This window comes from Ursus arctos, unplaced genomic scaffold (genome assembly GCF_023065955.2).
Source record: "Ursus arctos isolate Adak ecotype North America unplaced genomic scaffold, UrsArc2.0 scaffold_9, whole genome shotgun sequence".
NCBI lineage: Eukaryota > Metazoa > Chordata > Mammalia > Carnivora > Ursidae > Ursus > Ursus arctos.
Genome location: NW_026623111.1, coordinates 40,343,328 through 40,367,403, shown reverse-complemented (window position 1 = coordinate 40,367,403; position 24,076 = coordinate 40,343,328). Strand labels below are relative to the sequence as shown.

The following is a 24,076-nucleotide window of genomic DNA, read 5'->3' as shown; positions in this document are numbered from 1 at the left end:
AAAAAAGCAATTTTTCTCCCTAACTTTGAGATAACCAGACCCATTAAACAACAATAAGCCAAAAAGTATGGAAGTGTCATTTATAGGGGTATTATTTAGATGTAATATAAGTTTGTTCTGAGAATCAGTTAAGTGAGTCAATTTATACATCTCCATTCCACAGATGGTTTCACATGGATTCGAGTCCAGGCTTACTCAATTTCTTTTCCCAGTGGGCTTTTTCACATGACTAAATAATCGCCCACAAAGCTATGAACCAGTGCCATCTTTCTGTGTGTAAACAATATGCTCTGGGACATCAATGAGAGAAGTTTTCATTTCTGTGTATATTTTTCACATGCTTAGAGAAGCCATAAAAAGAAGATGGTATACTTCGTGTTATGCAGAGTTTCAAAAATAGAAGAACATTTCTCCAGAAACATGATAATGAAAAGCTAACAATAGTTACCTCCTCTACTTTGTCCATCATCAGTAATTCTTGTGAGGAAAAAAAGAAAGTATTAGAAGATGGAAAAGTATCTGAGTATCTGTTTCTCTTATCTCTCTGTTTTTAATTTTTAAACAAAACAGGATCTTTTGCATTATACTTTCAAATCTTAATAGTAACAGATACATTTGGAATTTCCTATCATATCTGGAATTAGTTTTCAGCTCTTGAATTTTTCATCTTTTTTGGGGGGGGGGTAGTTCATAACATTTATTGGGTGCCCAGAGTGTATGGGCCAGTGTGGGATGAAAATGGACAGTTCCGTACCGTCTTTTTTGTATACTTATACACACAATAAAAGCATAGGCCATGTGCTCACTTTCGTAGCACATATACTAAAACATAGGCCTATGGGTTTGCAGCTATACAAACCCAGAGGTAGTTGTGATTGGAGATAGTTTTAGCTGTTCAGAGGGCCATTCAAAAGTTACTTATCAAGGACTTACTATGAACCTTCTCTGGACTAAGTAATATGAAAGACATAAAATAATTGAAAGTATAATTTTTGCCTTCAGCGACTACTTTTCTTATTGGGGTAGTCCTTTTTACACACTGGTTCAATTAAAATACAATAGAAATTATGTGAACTCAAGACTCAGGTGTCTGTTACAGATTATAAATCCTACAAAGTGTCAGGTCCACAAGGTCTCTGTAGATCAATGTAGGCCTTCTGGAAGTGGTGATACTTGACTTAATTATGTCTTGAAGAATTTAGAAAAAGAAAAGGGCTAACATGAGTATAGGTATGGAAAAGAGAATGGTCAGGGCCTGATAGGATGGGGTGTGAGGAAGAAAGACCACCACACTAGACCCCAGTGCCATCAGCAAAAAACTAATGTTTTTCAGGACTTACCACATGCCAAGGGCACTTCCGGGCATTTTACATTTGGGAAGTCATTTAAGTTTTATGATAACCTAGCGAGGTAGGTGTTGTTATTCCCCCATTTTACCAGTAAGGAAACTGAGGCAAAGAGACCATAAGTAACATAGTTAGTAGGAGGTGGACCTAGAATTTGAGCCCAGAGTGTTTGGCTTCACAGCTGCGGTCTTAATTTCAGTGCTATCTGTGTAGGGGCCAGAGAGGAGCTAGGCTTATACATAAATTTAAAGAGACAGAGACAAAAATGAAGTTACTTGATGATTTAATTTCAAGAGTCCTATTCATTCAACATAGCAATTACACTGGCAACACAGATCAATTTTGGCTAATTTGAGCAAAAAAAAGCATTTATTAAAGAGATTGAACATTAACACGATCAAAGGAAGAACTCTTTTTTTTCTCAAGGAAGAACTCTTTTTTTTTTTAAAAAGATTTTATTTATTTATTTAACAGAGATAGCCAGCGAGAGAGGGAACACAAGCAGGGGGAGTGGGAGAGGAAGAAGCAGGCTCATAGTGGAGGAGCCTGATGTGGGGCTCGATCCCAGAACGCTGGGATCACACCCTGAGCCGAAGGCAGGCCCGCAACCGCTGTGCCACCCAGGCGCCCCTCAAGGAAGAACTCTTAATCAGATTTTGGAAAGGACCACACAGTTCCAAGGATCTAGAACTTAGGAAAAGCCTCTTCAAGGCCTTGACATCAGAGAGACTGAATTTTAACTGTTTTTGGTCATGAGTCATTCTGTTTAAGCTTTAGATTCTAAGGGAAAATGTGAGATTGGCCTCACTTGGGCCTTGTGCCAACCCTCTGCCCAGTGGGGATTAGGAGCAGTTCATACTGGTTGAGAATTGTGCCAAGATTGTATGCCCTGGTGGAGGGGTAGTCCTTCAAAAGAAAATGGAAACATTTGTCAAAAGAAGGGCAAAGGGCTGCTGGGCAGGCAGAAGCAATAGATGCCCTTTAATAATTGTAACACACACTTACATAGCACTTACTGTGTAACAGGCGTTGTTCTGATCACTTTCTATATAGTAACTTCTCTGTGAGGGGGTTCTATTACCATCCCCTTTTATAGAGAAGGAAGGAGATTGAGTGACATGCCTAAGGTGGCACAGACAGTTGGAAGGGGCGGGGCTTGTATTTGAACCCAGCAGTCTGGCTGTAAAGTCAGTGCTTACTGTTACTCTATGCTGACTCCTCAGAAGCCAAGGTACTTACAGAAAAACCAAGTGAGCCCCCCAGAGAAGTTTGCAAGAAGAGAAAAGAGTTGAATCCAGCATTAATGAGCAGGGACAAAACAAATTCTGACAAGTGTAGCAGGACAAATGTAAAGAATCTCTTAGATCTACAAGTTATATTGTGATTGTGACCAATTTATTTTACTTTGATTCCCCAGCACTCATTCTACCCCAAGTTTAGTCCAAATCTTGAACCAAACCAGCCTTAGAATCCCATTTCCCTTGCCAGTGATGGTAGAAATGGGGAGGTGACGAGAGAGAAAGTCATCTTAGGGCTTCTTGATCAGGTTTCTTTGCTTCTGAAAAGAGACTCAAGAAAGAGACGTGCTTTCCCCTCTTCCTCCCCTCTTCCTCCAACTCCCAGGACTGATTAAGTCCTGAAAGTGCTGAGGCATTCTGCTTACAACCTGAAGTTGAAGCTGATACGTGGAAGGTGGCATAGCCACAGGTGCCCCAGGGGAGAGCAGTGATGGGATAATATGCCTGGATCCCATGTTATGTAGGAGAGTATACTTCCTCATTGTTTAAGCCAAATCGAGTCTCTTCTATTACTTGCAATCGGAGGCATCCTAACTGATATCTTTTCTGTACCTCATTATTTCATCTATAAAATAAGGGCGTTGGCCTAAATGACTTCCAAGGCTCTTGGTTTTTAAAATAAAAATTCTTCCTTTTTAAAAAAATTTTAATTATTTTTAAAGATTTTATTTATTTATTTGACAGAGAGCGAGAGAGAGCAAGCACGAGTTGGGGTAAGGGGCAGAGGGAGAAGGAGACTCCCCGCTGAGCAGGGAGACTGATGTGGGACTCGATCCTGGGATCCTGGGATGATGACCTGACCCAAAGGCTACCGATTAACCGACTGAGCCACCCAGGCGCCCAATAAAAGTTCTTCCTAACTGAGTCCTTGCTATAACTCAGCTCTGCTTCTGAGCACTTACAACCAAATTCATTTGTGTGTGTGTGTATTATATATATATATATAACATTTATATTAATATATGTATATATTAACCCCCCAGTCTTTACTTTCATTGGATGCCTTTTTTTCTTATTTGTGAGTATTGTCATAGAATATGAGTTTTGAGAGCCATCGAAGTATGAGGGTGTGGTCATAAATGTCAAAGGTATTGATGAATTCTAGCAGGATCTGAATAAAGAAAACGTTCACGAGAGCAGGTTTGGTGACATAGGAGGACTAGGAGTCAGGTTGGAGAGATAGGTGGTGAGAAAGTGACAAGCAAATAAAGGTTTTATACGCAACTAATGAATCATCGAACTTTACATCAAAAACCAGGGATGTATCGTATGGTGACTAACATAATATAATTAAAAAATATGATTATAAAAAAATAAAGCAATAAAGAAAAAAATTAGGTAGTTTCTTTACAATTGCTTGGAATACTGAGAGAATTGTGCTGATCAATTTCTCTGCAAAAGGGGAATTGAAATAAATTACAGCTTTTGTAGTATAAACTGTACTTCCATCAAGATAATAACAAGCACTACTACCTCCTACAGCACCCCCCAAAACTTCTCAGGGAAAGGAGTGTGAGGATAAAAAAATTAGTACTAAAATGAAAACAGATGAGTGCTTGGCAATAAACAATGTGCCTACAATGGGATAATCTTTAGAAAGCAAGCCTCTAACTATGATATAATCCTTGATAATCAAAATTTACTGCTAATATAATTTTTATAAAAGGCAGTGTATAATCCTAGCAATTAAAGTTACTGCCAATGCAATGAGAAATTGATAATTTTAAATGCATTATAACTTGGCTTTCTAGTCCTTGTCCATTGGTCCCTGGATTACGTGGAATCTTTTGTCCAAGAAGGAGACAGAATCGTTTCTGTTCTTATGTTTTCCTTCTGTTGAAATGGGTTTCTATTCTCGCCCAGGCTCCATTCTCTCTAGCTTATTACTCTTTCCGTTCCACGAGTACACTACACCTGATGCCCCAGCTGCATTTGCTATGTCTGGCTTGCTGCCCCTGACTCTGGCCTAACCCAGCACCCACGTCACTGCTGGTTCTGCTCGGTCCAGTGCCCACTTCTCCCAAATCTCCCCATATGCCTTCAGGTCTTTCTCCCATCTTAGCACTTCCTATTTCCCTTCCCTGTTTTACTGATTTTCTCCTTAGCACTTTCTAATATATGTATTTATGTTGTATTTTTGTGTCTTCCTTTCCTAAAGGGCTATAGAGAAAACCCACTGGCTAGAAAGTTCCCCCAGAGGAGGGAGATTTGTCTTTTTATTCACTGTGATGTCCCCAGTGCCTAGAACGATACCTGGCACTCAAGGGATATTTGTTGAAGTGATAAGGGCAGGATCCGTGTATGGAATGAGGCTGCTGAATTAAGAGAGGGTGAAGCCAAATCCGAGCATAGGAGAGATTGGTTTGCAGATGTCTAGATTCTAATTATTGAATATATGAAATGCTCTCATTGTTTTGGCAAAACATAGCAAAATTGGCCAGGCAATTCTACTTGTAGGACTTCTTTCATGGATGTATTCTGCACACATGTAGAATGATATATTACATTCATTCATCACTAATTTGTAATTGCAAATGGAAATGATTGCACTGTCAGTTCAGTAAATTGTGTTACACGTGATGGAATTTCAAATATCTGTTGAAATAGAATGAAGAACGAAGTTGTTTATATACTGATAAGCAGTGAGCTTGATGACATATTTCAAATGAAAAAACTTGAGGCATAACATGCCTATTTGTACAAAAGGGTGAAATATACACATGTATAGGGAACTGATGATGCTGGCTATCTCTGTAGGCTGATGCTGTGGTCTGGGGGCACACCGAGGAGTTAGAAAATGAATAAAGACCGAGGAAGGAGGGACATATCCTACTCTGTATACCAGTTTGTGTGCTTTGAATTTTCAATCCTGTGAATGTATTTCCTATTAAAAATAAATAGAAACTAGATGTAAATAAAATCACTATTTTCTTCTTAAGCTAATTTAAGATGGGATTCTGTGCTCCTAGGGAGGAAAGTAGCTGTCTCTTATTTTGGAACCTCTGCGATGCTTTTCTCCTTCTACGTTGTCTTCCCTCCTCAACAAACCATCCTTTCCTTTAAAACTTCTTATTAAAATGCCAAAACCCGGGGAGCCTGGGTGGCTCAGTCGGTTAAGTGTCTGCCTTCAGCTCAGGTCATGATCCCAGGGTCCCGAGATCAAGTCTTGCATGGGGTTCCCTGCTCAGCAGGGAAACTGCTTTTCTCTCTCCCTCTGTCTGACACTCCCCCTGCTTGTGTTCTTTATTTCTATCAAATAAATAAATAAAATCTTTAAAAAAATTCCAAAACCCTGCACTGTAATTATTTGTTACATGTTCTGTCTCCCCTAGTAGATTGTAAATTCCTTGAAGGTAGTAACTGTGCTGGAACTCTTAAGAGGTATTAGTAAATTGAATAAAAAATGAATAAATGAATGTCTTTTTTTTTTTTTTTAAGTATTGTGAGAGAGAGGGAGAGAGTACACACAGGCAGAGGCAAAGGGAGAAGCAGACTCCCTGCTGAGCAGGGAGCCTGACATGGGACTCGATCCCAGGACCTGGAGATCATGACCTGAGCCAAAGGCAGACTCCTAACTGACTGAGCCACCCAGGCACCCTATGAATAAGTCTTAATAATAGGTTGAGACCAAGTTTAAAAATGATTATGTCAATCCATGAAAAGCCTTATCTACTTAACTTTAGCACTTAAGCCACTGTCTAGCATTGTTGATTGATATCTATCTAATCTATTTTATTTCTTCCTTTTAGTTTCTTCTTTGTACTTTACTCCAAATTTACCTCATTGTCTAGGTCACTGAGAAGGAAGGAGGGTAACACTGAGGGCATGAATTTTGTTAGGCATTATGCTAGGTATTTTAAAATGTGTTATTTCACTTAATTCTGTTAAATAGCAAAACTTCAATAAGTAAATTTTAAAGAACTATTTTTTAAGGCACGAGGGGCAGAGGGAGAGGGTGTGAGAGAGAATCTTAAGCAGGCTCCACACCCAGCTTGGAGCCTGATGCGGGGCTTGATCTCACAACTCTGTGATCAGGAGATCATGATGTGAGCTGAAATTAAGAGTTGGACTCTTAACCGATTAAGCCACCGAGGCACCCTTTAAAGAACTATTGATTTTATTATGGATTCATGAATTGGGCAACATCCTGTCTAGCAAGTGGAGGGGAGCTCCAAAGGGCTATAGAAAAGGAAAGATTTTAAAAGGTAGAGAGGGAGTAGGAAAAGGAAATTATTAGCAAAGAATCCATTGATTTAGGTGAGGTCACCCTCCTAAGGGGAAAAGAAGAGGTCTATCAGTATTTCCTAGTGCTCACTAGGAAATTTCCATGTTGACTGATTAAAGGTTATATTTCTGAGGGGTTGGAACTGCAGTTAAGTTTGGTATTAAGTCTTGATTTACCGACTTAAGACATTAACCTAAGTGATGCCATTTTGGGCCTGTAGTTTTTCTTTTAACAATTCTGAAAGCAGCTCTACAAGGTGGATATTATTATTATTTTTTATTTCAATAGAAGTTTTAAGAAAGAGACTTAAGTAACTTGCCCTAAGCCCAAGTTTCCCTAAGTGATTGAATTAGGTCATTTAACAAAATTATTTTTTAATTCCAGGGCATATTTCTTTTCCAATGTATTGTGACTCTGATACATGCTTACTTGAATGGATGTATAAATAAACCATAAATTTGGAAATAGTTGGTATTCTAGTTTATAAAAAGCAATATTTTAAGTCCCGTTTTCTTGTTAGTTTTTATTTTGGAGGTAGGGATTTTTTTCCCTAGACTATACAACAATGAAAAAAATGGAGTAGATTTTATGGAATAAGAGACAAATGACACAGTGGTTTCAGCCTAAGCAATGATGAGCCAATTCGTTGTTAACTTTTGCAATGTCAAATAACGTGATAATGATGTATATCAAATTCACTAGGCCCTTTAAGTCAAAAATTGTTAAATCACCTCTTAATAGCCATACGTTTATCTCCTCTTTCCTTGGTTTGCAAGTACCAATTAAATATTACTATTAGAGACCACATTTTCAGAGGGAGTAAAGGTAATTTTTCTTAGAGCAGAGGCAGCGGTACTAGTCTGATTTTAAGTTTACCTTCAGATAGAATGACTGAACTTGTATGTGAATATTATGTAAAGTATATTTAGTGTCGAGGTTGAGGTGGAGAGCCAGCACACAAGAGGTTGTGTTACCACATAGCAGTGTTGTGAATGACCTAGGCACTGGGACAGACTATGGGCATCTCCTTAGCCTGTACCAAAAAATAAATGTTACGAAAAAACACTATTCAGGGTGCCTGGCTGGCTCAGTTGGTAGAGCATCTGACTCTTGATCTCAGTGTCGTGAATTCAAGCCCCACATTGGGCATGGAGCCTACTTTTAAAACAAAGACAAACACTCCCCCCCCAAACACAATAAACTGTTCAAGTAAACATTGCAGATTGACTAGGAGAAAGACCTACCTCTTCTTAGCATACAACTTGCTATATTTAACTTCTTTTGGGGAATTCTAAAGATCATCTGGTCTTAGTTACAGGTTTAGAAAAAAGAATTAATGAAAAATTTGTAGATAGTGGGTGAAATAAAGCACGGTTCTTTTCTGAAAATGAGAGGATAAATGTATCTCCTAAGAAATAGTTAAATAATTTAATATACCAGAGACATTTAAGTTATATTTCTTGATAAAGAATTATGTTTAGTAGTTATGTTTTTGAGAATTCTTCTGTTTTAATGTGTATTTTAAAAAAAGAATTTTTGAAGGTAGAAATTATTTTTCTATAATTGCTGACATATTGCAACTCTGTCATGGTATCTGTTAGTTAAGGAATGTGCAGGCAATCCCCAGAATCTTTTTCATATTGAAAAATTTAAAGTGGCTTTGTGGTCTCTGTGTTGTGAGAACACTGAACTCTGGGTCATTGTGGTCTTGCAATCCATAATTTAAATGGAAACTATGTCTCCTTTAGAAAAAGCTAAGAATTCTCTGAAGTCAGTTAAAACAGAGAAGGAGGAATGGAAAGACTGATTACATTTGAATGACAAATTCCTGATTAGGTTGATGTTTACTGCCAAGCAAAAGTCGACAAGTCAAAACACCTAACTCCTCATGAGTTAACCAATCACAGCCATTATTGGGGTGCTTCTAAATCTTAGGTTGTATAGACTAGAGTGTATTCAGTAGCATGGCAGAACTTTCCTACACTTCTGGCTACAGCTTCTCTACTCTGTTGCCGGCTGGTATTCTTGCCTGAGGGTACCTTTCTTTTCTTTTACTTTTGCCTTCTAATGACCATGTCACACAGGGATAGTGACTGGTGGTAGGGTGGCTGGGATCAACAGGGTAGGGGTAGTTGCCCTTCTTCTAGGAAGAAGAAAATAAGAATGAGATGGTTTTAGCATAAAGAAGGCATTTTGGGGTCCAAGGCAGGAGAGGTCTGAAATCGAGGAAGCTCATTTGGGTAAAAATTGAGGAAGTTCATCATAGATGAAAATAGGAAAGTGAATTGTCTAAGCATGTAAATGTGTGTTGTAGTTTATTTACAATGTTTATTAATTGATTACTGTGTGATAGGCACTTATGAAGACAAGATCTCTGTTGTCATGGAATTTTTTCTAAGAGGGGGGAGACAACAAATGGATAAACAAGTGGATATATGGTGTCAGCCAGGGATAAGTGCTATGAAGCAAATAAAGCAAGGCAAGGGGATCAAGAGCGACTAAGGATTTGGGGTGGTGAGGAAGTGTATGGAGGACATAGAAAAGGTCTTTCTGAGATGTCTTTCAAACAGAGACTTCAGGGAAATAAATTATAAGCCTTGTAGGTATATAGATCTAGAACATTCCATTCTAAGGAAAGGATTAGTTGTTCAAAGATAACTTGTGATGTTAATTTGTTTTCCCCTCGTGACTAATGATGTTGAACATCTTTTCCTGTACTTCTGTTCCGTCTGCATATTCTCTATTTTTTTGACAAGTAATCAAAGTACTGTATTTTTCTCTCTATATTTCTATCATATTACATATAATAGTATAATTAATAAAAAGATATAGGTTTTTCTTCTTTCCAAGTTTTTATTTAAATTCCAGTTATTTGGAATGCCTGGGTGGCTCAGTTGGTTAAGCATCTGCGTTTGGCTCAGGTCACAGTCCCTGGGTCCTGGTATCGAGTCCCACATTGGGCTCCTTGCTTAGCAGGTAGCCTGCTTCTTTCTCCCTCTGCCTGCCGCTCCCCCTGCTTGTGCTTGTTCTCTCTCTCTCCCCCTCTCTGAGAAATAAATGAAAATCTTAAAAAAAATAAATTCCAATTAGTTAACATACAGTATATTAGTTTCAGGTGTAGAATTTAGTGATTCATCACTTATATAAACCACCCAGAGCTCATCACAATAACTGCCCTCCTTACTACCCATCAGCTATTTATCCCCAAACCTCCCCTCCAGCAATCCTCAGTTTGTTCTGTATAGTTGAGAGTCTGTTTCTTGGTTTGTGTTTCTTTCCCTTTTTTCCCCTTATGTTAATTTGTTTTGTTTCTTAAATTCCACAGATGAGTGAAATCATATGGTATTTGTCTTTCTCTGACTGACTTATTTATTAGCTTAGCATAATACTCTTTAGCTCCATCCACATCATTGCAAATGGTAAGATTTCATTCTTTTTGATGGCTGAGTAATATTTCATGTGTGTGACCATATATGTATAAATATATACACACCACATCCTCTTTATCCATTCATCAGTTGATGGACATTTGGGTTCTTACCATAATTTTGGCTACTGCTGATAATGCTGCTATAAATATCAGGGAGCATGTATCCCTTTGAATTAGTATTTTTGTGTCCGTTGGGTAAATACCTAGTGGTGCAATTGCTGGATTGTAGGGTAGTTCTACTTTTAACTTTTTGAGGAACCTCCATACTGTTTTCCAGAGTGGCTGCACCAGTTTGCATTCCTACAGTGCAAGAGGGTTCCCCTTCACATCCTTTCCAACACGTGTTGTTTCTTGTGTTGTTAATTTTAGCCATTATGACTGGTGCGAGGTGGTAGTTCACTATAGTTTTGATTTGTATTTCCATGATGATGAGTGATGTTGAGCATCTTTTCATGTGTCTGTTAGCCAACTATAAGTCTTCTTTGGAAAAATGTCTATTCATGTCTTTTGCCCATTTTTAAACTGGATTATTTGTTTTTTGGGTGTTGAATATTGTAAGTTCTTTATATATTTTGGATACTAACCATTTATCAGATATATCACTTGCAAATATCTTCTCTCGTTCTGTAGGTTGCCTTTTAGTTTTATTGATTGTTTCTTTTACTGTGCTGAAGTTTTTCTCTTGATGAAGTCCCAGTAGTTCATTTTTGGTTTTGTTTTCCTTGTCTCAGGAAACATATCTAGCAAGAACTTAATATGGCCGACATCAAAGAGGTTGCTGCCTGTGTTCTTCTCTAGGATTTTAATGGTTTCCTGTCTCACATTTAGGTCTTTAAATCCATTTTGAATTTATTTTTGTGTATGGTGTAAGAAAGTGGTCCAGTTTCATTCTTCTGCATGTCGCTGTCCAATTTTCCCAACACCATTTGGTGAAGAGGCTGTCTTTTTTCCATTGGATATTCTTTCCTGCTTTGTTGAAGATTGTTGAAGATTAGTTGTGGGTCCATTTCTGGGTTCTCTGTTCTGTTCCAGTGACCTATGTGCCTGTTTTTGAGCCAGTAACATATTGTCTTGATCACTACAACTTTGTAATATAACTTGAAGTCTGGAATTATGATGCCTCCAGCTTTTTCTTTTTTCAGGATTGCTTTGGCTATTCAGGGTCTTTTCTGGTTCCGTGCAAATTTTAGGATTATTTGTTTTAGCTCTGTGAAAAATGCTGATGGTGTTTTGAGAGGGATTACATTAAATGTGTAGATTGCTTTGGGCAGTATAGACATCTTAACAATATTTGTTCTTCCAATCTATGAGCATGGAATGTTTTTCCATTTCTTTGTATCATCTTCAATTTCTTTCATGAGCGTTTTATAGTTTTCAAAATACAGATCTTTTATCTCTTTGGTTAGGTTTATTCCTAGGTATCTTATGGTTTCTGGTGCGTTTGTAAATAGGATTGATTCCTTGTTTTCTCTTTCTGCTTCTTTATTACTGGTGTGAAGAAATGCAACAGATTTCTCTATGTTGGTTTTGTATTCTGTGACTTTGCTGAATTCATGTATCAGTTCTAACAATTTTTTTGGTGGACTGTTTTGGGTTTTCTACATAGAGTGTCATATCATCTGCAAATAGTGGAAGTTTGAATTCTTCCTTGCTGATTTGGATGCCTTTTATTTCTTTATTGTTTAATTGGTGAGGCTAGGACTTCCAGTACTACTTTAAATAGCAGTGATGAGAGTGGGCATCCCTATCTTTTTCCTACCCATAGAGGAAAAGCTCTGTTTTTCCTCATTGAGAATGATATTAGCTGTGGGTTTTTCACATATGGCCTTTATTATTTTGAGGTATGTTTCCTCTATCCATACTTTCTTGAGGACTTTTTTCATGAATGGATGTTGTATTTTGTCAAATGCTTTTTCTGCATCTATTGGAAGGATTATAGAGTTCTTATCCTTTCTTTTATTAATCTGGTGTATCATGCTGATTGATTTGCAAATATCAAACCACCCTTGCAGCCCAGGAATAAATCCCACTTGATTGTGGTGAATGATTTTTTAAATGTATTTTCGGATTTGTTTTTTTAGTATTCTGTTGAGTTTCTGCATCCATGTTCATCAGGGATATTGGCCTGTAATTCTCTTTTTTAGTGGAATCTTTGTCTGGTTTTACAATCAGGGTAATGCTAGCCTCATAGAATGAGTTTGGAAAATTTCATTTCTATTTTTTGGAACAGTTTGAGAACAATAAGTGTTAACTTTTCTTTAAATGTTTGGTAGAATTCATCTGTGAACCCATCCGGCCCTCGACTTCTGTTTGTTGGGAGATTTTTGATTACTGATTCAATTTCTTTGCTGGTTATTAGTCTGTTCAAGTTTTTTATTTCTTCTGTTTCAGTTTCGGTGGTTCCTGTTTCTAGGAATTTATCCATTTCTTCCAGTCATCCAATTTGTTGGTATATCGCTTTTCATAATATTCACTTTTAATTGTTTGTATTATTACGGTGTTGGTTGTTACTTCTCCTCTCTCATTTGTGACTTAATTGTTTGGGCCCTTTCTTCTTTTTTTTAAGTATGGGGAAGTGTTTATCAATTTTATTATTTTTTTTTCAAAAAATAAACCAACTCCTGGTTTCATGGATCTGTTCTATTGTTTTTTAGTTTCTATATCATTTATTTCTGCTCTAAGAAAGAAGTTAGCTGCTTCTGCTGGCTTTAGCCTTTGTTTGTTTTTCTTTTTCTAGCTCCTTTGGGTGTAAGGTTGGGTTGTTTGAGATTTTTCTTGTTTCTTAAGGTAGGCCTGTATTGCTGTTTACTTAGGACTGCTTTTGCTGCATCCCAAACATTTTGGTCTGTTGTGTGTTCATTTTCATATGCTTCTATGTATGTTTTAATTTCTTCCTTGATTTCCTGGTTGATCCATTCATTCTTTAGTTGCGTGTTGTTTAACCTACCTGTATTTGTGGTCTTTCTAATTTTTATTTATTTATTTTTTTTTTTTGTGGTTGACTTCTAGTTTCATAGCATTGTGAATATAAAGTATGTTTGGTATGATCTCAATCTTTTTGTACTTGTTGAGGCCTAAGCCAGTACGTGATCTATTCTAGAGAATGTCCCATGTGCACTTGAAAAGAATGTGTATTCTGCTGCTTTAGGATGAAATGTTCGGCATATATCTATTGACTCCATCTGGTACAGTGTGTCATTCAAAGCTTTTGTTTCCTTGTTGATCTTCTGCTTAGATGATCTGTCCATTGCTGTAAGTAGGATGTTAAAGTCCCCGACTATTATTGTATTATCATCAATGAGATTCTTTATGGTTTTATTAATTGTTTTTTGTATTTTGGTGGTCCCATGGTTGGAGTGTAAATATTACAATTGTTAGATATTCTTGTTGGAGAGTCCCCTTTATTATGATACAGTATCTTTTTTAAAAATCTCTTGTTACAGTCTTTAGTTTAAAATCTAGTTTGTCTGATGTAAGTATTACTACTCTGGCTTTCTTTTGACGTCCATTTGCCTGATAAATGTTTCTCCATCCCCTCACTTTCAATATGCAGGTGTTTTTAGGTCTAAAATGAGTCTCTTGTAGGCAGCATATAGATGGGTCTTGTTTTTTGTATCCATTTTGACATCCTATATCTTTTGATTGGTGTGTTTAGTCCATTTACATTCAGAGTAATTATTGATAGATATGTATTTAGTGCCATTTTATTACATGTTTTATTACTGTTTCTGGAGATTTTTTTTTTTTTTTTCTGTTCCTTTCTAGCCTTTCTTGCTTTTGGTCTTTCTTTCCTACTTAAAGAGTGCCATTTAGGCACTGGAGGAGATAATGCTAAGTGAAATAAGTCAAGCAGAGAAAGACAACTATCATATGATTTCTCTCATCTATGGAACATAAGAACTAGAATGATCAGTAGGGGAAGAAAGGGATAAAGAAAGGGGGGGGTAATCAGAAGGGGGAATGAAACATGAGAGACTATGGACTCTGAGAAACAAACTGAGGGCTACAGAGGGGAGGGGGGTGGGGGAATGGGATAGGCCGGTGATGGGTAGTAAGGAGGGCACGTATTGCATGGTGCAGTGGGTGTTATACACAACTAATGAATCATTGAGCCTTATATCGGAAACCGGGGATGGACCGTATGGTGACTAACATAATATAATAAAAAATAATTATAAAGAGTGCCATTTAATATTTCGTGCAGGGCTGGTTTAGTTGTCACGAACTTCTCTAGTTTTTGTTTGTCTGGAACATTCCTTATCTGTCTTCCTATTCGAAATGACAGCCTTACTGGTTAGAGTATTCTTGGCTGCACATTTCCCCCATTTCACTCTCTTCAGGCTTGCTAAGTTTCTGTGGAGAGATCTGCAGCTGGCCTTATGGGTCTTCCCTTGTAAGTCAGAGACTTCTTGCTGCTTTTAGGATTTTTTCTTTATCACCATATTTTGCAAATTTCATTACAATGTGTCTTGGTGTTGGCCTGCTTTTGTTGATTTTGATGGGTGTTCTCTGTGTCTTCCAGATCTGGATGTTGGTTTCCTTCCCTGAAGTAGGGAAGTTTTCAACTATGTATTTCCTCAATTTTCTGCCCCCTTTTCTCTCTCTTCATCTGGTACTCCTATGATATGAATGTTATTACATTTGATGGAGTCATTGAGTTCCCTAAGTCTATCTTGTGTTCTGTAATTCTTTCTCTTTGTTCAGCTTCATTATTTTCCACAATTCTCTCTTCAATATCACTTATTCTTTCCTTTGCTTCTTCCATTTTGTTGTCTTTACATCCAGTCTATTTTGAATCTCTATTATTGCATTTTTTCATTTCTAACTGATTGTTTTATAACTCTTTTATCTCTGCAGTAAGGGCCTCCCTGAAATCTTCCATGTTTTTCTCTAGTCCAGCAAGTATCCTTATGATTGTTGCTTTAAATTCTCCAGCAGGCATATTTCTTATATCTGTTTCAATTAGATCTCTAGCTGTGACCTTATCTTATTCTTTCATTTTAGATGAATTCCTCTGTCTTGGTATTTTGTTTTCCTCTCTGTCTTAGAAAATCCTGTTATGTTTCCTGCTCCTAAGTGTAATGACCTTATGAAGAAGAGGTCTTCTTCTTATGAAGAGTGTCCAGGGTCTGGCACTTCAGGGAGTGTCTCTGGTGTGTGCTGAGTGTGCTCTCCTGTTATATTTTGGCTGTTCTATCTTTCAAGACAGTCATGTGTAGAGGCTCTCCTTGCATGCAGTGGGCAGTGTTTGGACGTTGGCCAGAATGTGGCGAGTTTTAACTATGTGTGCTCTGCTCTGCTTGTTAAATGGGACCTGATTCTACTTCCACTAGAACTGAAGCCTTGCAGAAATCTCTAGTCATAATATGTGGTTTGGTGGGGGTTTCTGCTGGTCTTCTAGGGAAGGGGACAGCTGTGCTGGTTCTTAGGCACAGTTGCCCAAGAAAAGCAGTACCAGCAGAGCATGGGGGTGGAGTTGGGTGGGACTTAGTGTAAGCAAGTTAGGCAGCCAGTGTTGGCACTGTGCTGTTTACTGAAGTTGGTTTATGCTGAGGGGTAGGGGAGGGCAGTGGTGCCAGCCAGCTTCTTTTTCCCCAGAGAAGGGTCTCTGTGCTTGTTCCTCTCAGAGAAGCACTCCCAGAAGAGTGAACAATCTCCCCCACTGTGCATCCCAGGCATTTTTCAGATCGCCATTTTCACACTGTCTGTCTCTAGGTTGTTTGCCTGCCTTCTCTCCAGGAGCAGCTCAGTGCCCTCCAGACTCTGTCTCAGCCAAGCCTGCTGACTTTCAAAACTCCAAACTCTAGGGACCTGGTGTGGCAGGGAGCTTCATTGGACTTCTGGTGGAGGGTCCCACTGTACTGGGACTGATACAGGTTTGACCGAGAAGGACAGTTATGCCAGAGTGCAGGGTGTGGAACTTGGAGCAAGCAGGTTAGGCAGCCAGTGTTGGGGCCGAGATGCCCTCAGCAGGTGTCTCTGTGCCTATGCTTGAGGGGCAGGGAGGGAAATGGTGCCCACCAGCTCTTTTGTCCCTGAGGAGGCATCTCTGTGAATCCCACCTCTCACAGATGCATTCCAAGAAGAGCAAACAGTCTCTTCCTATGCACTTTAGGTAATCCTCAGATGGTGCTGTCTGTCCCTGGGTTGCTCGAGTGCCTTCTCTCCAGGTGTAGAGCAGTACACTCAGGGCTCTAGTTGTGTTCCAGGGGCAAGACTTGCCTAAGGTCCTCCTACTATGCCACTATCTTAGCTCCCCTCCCATCTGCATATACTCTTAAAGAAAATGTATGAAGTTCAGTTTATCAGGTTTTCTTGTTATGGATTGTGCTTTTGGTGTCACGTTTAAGAACTCTGCCTAACCTTAGATTCTGAAGATTATCTATAATTTTTTTTTCTAAAAGTTTTATAGTTTATGTTTTACATTTAAGTCTATGATTACTTTTTTGGACATTCTTTATTCAAGTATAATTAACATACAGTGTTAAATTAGTTTCAGATGTACAATATAATGATTCCAACAATTCTGTATGTTAATTGGTGCTCATTATGATAAGTGTATTCTTAATTCCCTTCACTGGCTTTGCCCATCCCTCCACCTACTCCCCTTTGGTTACCACCAGTTTGTTCTCTATATTTGAGTCCATTTTTTAAAAATGTCTCTCTCTCTCTCTCTGTTTTTGTTCATTGGTTTTGTTTTTTTTTTAATTCCACATATGAGTGAAATCATGTAGTATTTGTCTTTCTCTTACTGACTTATTTCACTTAGCATTATAGTTTGTACATCCATCTATGTTGTTGCAAAGGGCAAGATTTATTCTTTCTTATGGCTGAGTAGTATTCTTTTTTAAAATTTTTAAAAATATTTTTTTCTTTCCAAATTTTTATTTAAATTCCAGTTAGATAATATACAATGTATGTATTAGTTTCCGGTGTAGAATTTAGTGATTCATACTTACATACAATACTCAGTGCTCATCACAAGTGCCCTCCTTAATCCCCATCATCTATTTAACCCATCTCCCTACCCACCTCCCGACCAGGGACCCTCAGTTTGTTCTCTGTAGTTAAGAGTCTGTTTCATGGTTTGCCTCTCTTTTTTCCCCCCGATGTACATTTGTTTTAATTCTACACATGAGTGAAGTCATATGGTATTTGTTTTTCTCTGACTTATTTCTCTTTGCAGAATGCTCTCTAGCTCCATCCACATCATTGCAAAAAGATTTCATTCTTTTCAATGGCTGAGTAATATTCCATTGTATGTATGTATGTGTATATATATATATATATATATACCATGTCTTTATCCATTCATTAGTCAATGGGCATTGGGCTCTTTCCATAACTTGGGTATTGTTGATAGTGCTGCTATAAACACTGGAGACAGGTTTTAAACAAATAATTGTCCTCTCTTAATAAAAAATATTTTGCAAAACGTTCTTTAATTGATGTCATTTGAGTATCCCCATGCAGTTATAATATTTATCATTCACAAGTCATCCAGAAGTGAATGTCATACATGAGTGTAATTTCTTAGTCATTCCCAAAATTCTGACCACAAATGGAGGTCAGACTCTGATCCTGGCAAATACCAGGAGGAAAAAGACCTGGCTGAGTAGTCTTCTGTTGTACATATATACCACCTTTTCTTATCTATTTACCTGTTGATGGACGCTTGGGTTGCTTCCATAACTTGATTATTATATTAATGCAGCAAAAAACATAGGAGCACATGTGTGTTTTTGAATTAGTGTTTTTATTTTATTTGGATAATTACCCAGTAGCAGAATTACTGGATCATATGGCAATTCTATTTTTAAATTTTGGAGGAATGTCCATACTGTTTTCCATAGTGGCTTTACCACTTGGCATTCCCACCAACAGTGCACGAAGATTCCTGTTTCTCCACATCCTTGCCAATAGTTATTATTTTTTTATGGTTTTGATTTTAGCCATTCTGACAGGTGCGAGGTAGTATCTCATTGTGGTTTTCGATTTGCATTTCTCTGATGATTAGTGATAAAGAGCATCTTTTCATGTGTCTGTTGGCCATCTGTATATCTTCTTTGGAAAAATGTCTATTCATGTCCTGTGCCCATATTTTAATTGGATTGTTTCTATGATGTTTAGTTGTATAAGTTCTTTATATATTTTGGATATTAATCCCTGATTGAATATGTCATTTGCAAGTATCTTATCCTATTTAGTAGATTGACTTTTCATTTTGTTGATTGCTTCCTTCATTATGCAAAAGCTTTTTATTTTGTTGTAGTCCCAATAGTTTAATTTTGCTTTTGTTTCCCTTGCCAAAGGAGACATATCTAGAAAAATGTTCCTTTGGCTGACGTCAAAGAGATTATTGCCTATGTTTTCTTCCAGGAATTTTATTGTTTCAGGTCTCATATTTAGATCTTTAATCCATTTAGAGTTTATTTTTGTATATGGTATAAGAAAGTGGTCCAGTTTTTTTCTTTTGCATGTAGCTGTCCAGTTTTCCCAATACCATTTGTTGAAGAGACTTTTTCCCATTGTATATTCTTGCCTCATTTGTTGTAGATTAATTGACCATAAGACTGTGGGTTTATTTCTGGGTTCTCTGTTCTGTTCTATTGATGTATGTGTCTATTTTTATGCGAGCACCATGCTGTTTTGATTATTACAGCTTTGTAGTATATCTTGAAATCTGGGATTGGAGCAGGGTCTTTTGTGTTTCCATACGCATTTTAGGATTATTTATTCTAGCTGTGTGAAAATGCTGTTGTTATTTTGATAGGGATTGCATTATATCTGTAGATTGCTTTGGGTATTATGGACATTTTAACAATATTGATTCTCCCAAATTATGAACATAGAATATGTTTCCATTTGTTTGTGTTTTCAATTTCTTTCATCAGTGTTTTTTCTTTAAACAAATTTATTTATTAACTAAGAATAATATTATTATTTTAAGTAAGTTCTGTGCCCAATATGGGGCATGAACTCATGACCCTGAGATCAAGAGTTGCATCCTCCACTGACTGAGCCAGCCAGGTACCCTTCATCAGTGTTTTATAGTTTTTGGAGTACAGGTCTTTCACTTACTTGGTTAAGTTTATTCCCAGGTATTTTATTTTGGTGCAGTTGGCAATGGGATTGTTTTCTAATATCTTTCTACTGCTTTATTATTAGTGTATAGAAAGGCACCTAATTTCTGTGTATTAATTTTATATCCATGACTTTACTGAATTCTTTCATTAGTTCTAGTAGTTTTTTGGTGGAGTCTTTAGGGTTTTACATATAGAGTATCATGTCATCTGCAAATAGTGACAGTTTTACTTTCCTTATCGATTTAGATGCCTTTTCTTTTCATTGTCTAATTGCAGTGGCTAGAACTATCAGTACCATGTTGAATAAAAGTGCTGAACATAGACATCTATATCTTGTTCCTAATCGTAGGGGAAAAGCTCAGTTTTTCACCAATGAATATGGTATTAGCTGTTGGTTTTTTGTATATGGCCTTTCTTATTTTGTTGAGGGTTTTTATTATGAATGGATGTTATACTTTGTCAGATACTTTTTCTGCATCTATTGAAATCATCATATGGTTTTTATCCTTTCCTTTGTTAATATGATGTATCACATTGATTTGTGATTATTGAACCACCCTTGCATCTCTGGTATCCATCCCACTTGATCATGGTGAATGATTTTTTTTTAACACATTGTTGGATTCAGTTTGCTAATATTTGGTTGGGGATGTTTGCATCTGGGTTCATCAGAGATATTGGCTTGTAGTTTTCTTTTTTTTTTTTTTTTTTTTTGTAGTGTCTTTGTCTGGTTTTGGAATCAGGGTAAGTGATTAATCTACTACTTTTATTATGTTTGTATGGACCTGTGAATTTTTTTCCTTTGTTAATTTTCTTACTCCTGATTATGGCCTTTCTACTCCAAGAATTCTCTTTAATGTTTTTTATAAGGCTAGTTTAGTGGCGATGAATTCCTTTAGCTTTTGTTTGTCTGGGAAACTCTGTCTGTCCTTCTATTTTGAATGATAGCCTTGATGGATGGAGTATTCTTTGTTGTAAATTTTTTTCTTTTCAGCACTTTGAATATATCATGCCACTTTCTTCCGGCTTGTAAAGTTTCTGTTGAAAAATCAGCCTACAGCCTTATGGCGTTTTCTTTGTATGTAACTATTTTATTTTCTCTTGCTGGTTTTAAAATTCTCTCTTTGAAAAAAAATTAGAAAAAATAAAATCTTTTTATCACTACTCTTTCCATTTTAATTATGTGTCTTGGTGAGTTGATTTTGTTGGGATCTTTCTATGCCTGTTGGAATTGGATGTCTATTTCTTCTGATTTGGGAAATTTTCAGCTATTATTTCTTCAAGCCAGTGTTCTGCCCCCTTTTCTTTATCTTCTTTTTCCGTGATCCTTATAATGCAAATGTTATTATGCTTGGTAATGTCATTGAGTTCCCGTACCTGTTTTCATTTTGTATTCTTTTTTTCTTTTTGTTCTTCTGCTTTTTTGCTTTCCATTGCTTTGTCTTATAGCTTGCTGATCAATGCCTCTGCTTCCTTTAGTGTACTATTTATTCTCTCTAGTGTATTTTTAATTTTAGTTATGAGTTTCTCAACTCTGATTGGTTCTTTTTTGTATTTTATATTGCTTTGTTGACAATCTCACTGTGATCCCCCACTTTTTCTCAAGTCCAGCAAGTATGTTTGTGACTATTTCTTTGAATTCCCTATCAGGCATATTATTCATCTTGTTTCATTTAGCTCTTTTCCTGTGATTTTGTCCTCTTCTTTCATTTGGGATATATTCCTCTATTTCCTAATTTTGTCTAACTCTCTGTGTCTGTTCCCATGTGCTAGGAAAGTCAACAGCATCTCCTGATCTTGAAAGTAGTGTCTGTTGTGCAATGTCTCCTGTTCTCCAGAACATGGTACTTCAGAGATGTCTCCTATCTGTGTTGGTATGTTGTATCCACCCTACTGTTGTGGTTGAGCCATGTTTGCTTTCAATCCAGTTAGCTGCAATGGCCCTCTTTGCCCATTATGGGCAGGGTTTGGTCTCTGTTCTGTTAAGGGGACAGTCTGGGGTTGCCTTGAGCTTGTATTGGGTCAGACCTGATGCCTGCCCTCAGCCTATTTGCCAGAACTACAGTTACACTAAACTGCAGGATTTTCTCCCTGCATTGTCCCTTGCCAGCAGTCAGACAAAAGTCTGCTTCCAGTCTGTTAGGGTTGCAGTGAGCCCAAACTACATGGTCTTCCCTTTGTGCTACACCCTGTGAGGTTTCTGTTGGTGGGTAGGTCCAGCTGTCAGATCAGATGTCTGTCCCCAATCCACTGTTGGAGCTGCAGTTGAACTGGTGTGTGTGGTTTTCTTCCCCTCTTTCCAGGGCAAGAGTCACATTAGAGTGGTGCTGGCCACTGTTGGGACTGCTTGCAGAATGAGACGCTTCAGGAGCTACTTTGGAGGGACTCCTGCAGAGTGGGTTGTATTGGATGGAGCAGATCCACAGGAGAATGCCAGGGCAAAGTGTACAATGTTAGTAAGCTAGGTGTTGAATGTTTACACTGGTTCCTGGAGGTGTCTAAGTATCTAGGCTGGGGGTCGGGGGGAGAAATTTTGCCTGCCACCTCTTTTGTTCTTGAAGTCCCCCCAGAGATCCCTGTCCTTCCTGCACACATTCTGAGATTATTAGATAAATCTTCCCAAATACCCCAGTCACTTTTCAAATTTCTGCTTCTATGCTGTATCTCAGTGGGGTGTTTCTTATGCTGTCTTTTTAAGGGTTGTGACCCAGTTTCTTATAGCCTTCTGGCTCTCCCAAAGCCAAGCCCACTGATTTTTAAACTTCCCAGTGTTATAAAAACTCATGAAGTTAAGCCCCTCTGATTTTCAAAATGTTATAGGGACTCATCTTCCAAGTGCAGGTCCCTGGATATGGAGTGATAGGTTTGGTGTCTGTTCCTTTCCTTTCCGTTCTGTTCCTTTCCTTTCTGTCTTTTTTCTTTTTTAAAATTTTTTATTATGTTATGTTATTCACCATACAGTACATCATTAGTTTTTGATGTAGTGTTCCATGATTCATTGTTTGCGTATAACACCCAGTGCTCTATGCAATACGTGCCCTCCTGTTTCTCTCCTTTCTTTTATTTTTTTTAATGATTTTTTATTATATTATGTTAGTCACCATACAGTACATTCTCGGTTTCCGATATAAAGTTCAAGGATTCATTAGTTGCGTATAACACCCAGTGCACTGTGCAATACGTACCCTCCTTACTACCCATCACCAGTCTATCCCATTCCCCCACCCCCCTCCCCTCTGAGGCCCTCAGTTTGTTTTTCATAGTCCATAGTCTCTCATGTTTCATTCCCCCTTCTGATTACCCCCCCTTCTTTATCCCTTTCTTCCCCTACCGATCATCCTAGTTCTTATGTTCCATAGATGAGAGAAATCATATGATATTTGTCTTTCTCTGCTTGACTTATTTCACTTAGCATTATCTCCTCCAGTGCCGTCCATGTTGCAGCAAATGTTGAGAATTCGTTCTTTCTGATAGCTGAGTAATATTCCATTGTATATATGGACCACAACTTCTTAATCCAGTCATCTGTTGAAGGGCATCTCGGCTCCTTCCACGATTTAGCTATTGTGGACATTGCTGCTATGAACATTGGTGTGCATATGGCCCTTCTCTTCACTACGTCTGTATCTTTGGGGTAAACACCCAGTAGTGCAATGGCTGGGTCATAGGGTAGCTCAATTTTTAACTTTTTAAGGGACCTCCACACTGTTTTCCAGAGTGGCTGTACCAACTTCCATTCCCAGCAACAATGTAGGAGGGATCCCCTTTCTCCACATCCTCTCCAACAATTGTTGTTTCTTGCCTTGTCTATTTTTCCCATTCTAAGTGGCATAAGGTGGTATCTCAGTGTGGTTTTGATTTGAATTTCCCTGATGGCTAATGATTTTGAACATTTTTTCATGTGTCTGTTAGTCATTTGTATGTCTTCATTGGAAAAGTGTCTGTTCATATCTTTTGCCCGTTGTTTCTCTCCTTTCTTTGTGCTTGTTTTGTCCCTCCCATTTGTGGTAAGTCTGGCTGGTTAGTTTGGTTCCCAACTACAACTCTGCTTTTTTTTTTTTTTTTTAACCATTTTTTTGTTGTGGCCTTCTCTCTATGTTTAACTGAGAAGAGGCTGTTCTGCCAGTCTTTGGTTTGTTTTCTGGTTAGTTACACTGACATGACTGTTTTCTAGGTGTATTCATGGAATGAAGTGAGCTTAGGAATCTCCTACACCATCTTCCTCCAGTCAAGTCTGTGATTAGTTTTGAGTTAAGTTTTTTATAAGGTATAAGACAGATCGAGTTTCTTTCTTTCTTTTGTTTTATTTTCTTTTTGTTTTTGGCCTATACATGTCCAATTGTTGCAAAAGCATTTATTTTCCTTCTATTGAATCACTTTTAGCACCTTTGACAAAAATCAGTTGAGCACATTTACCTGGACCTATTTCGTTCCATTGATCTGTAAGTCTGTCCCTTTACCAGTACCACACAGTCTTGATAAATATAGCTATACAATAAGTCTCAAAGTCAGGTGGACTGATTCATCTCATTTTAACTTCTTTTTCAAAATTGTTTTTGCTCTTTTAGTTCCTTTGCCTTTCTGTATAAAATTTAGAATAATCTCATCTGTATTTATAAAAAATATTGCTTGGATTTTTATAGAAATTACATTAAGCTGATAACAATTTGGGGAGAATTGACATCCTTGCG

At 37.7% G+C, this 24,076-nt stretch overlaps 1 protein-coding gene across 3 annotated transcripts in view; it reads left to right on the top strand.

Moving 5' to 3' along the window:
• SCFD2 (sec1 family domain containing 2) overlaps positions 1-24,076 on the top strand; it is a 426,762-nt gene that overhangs the window by 18,806 nt on the left and 383,880 nt on the right. The gene's annotated exons all lie outside the window — the stretch shown is intronic.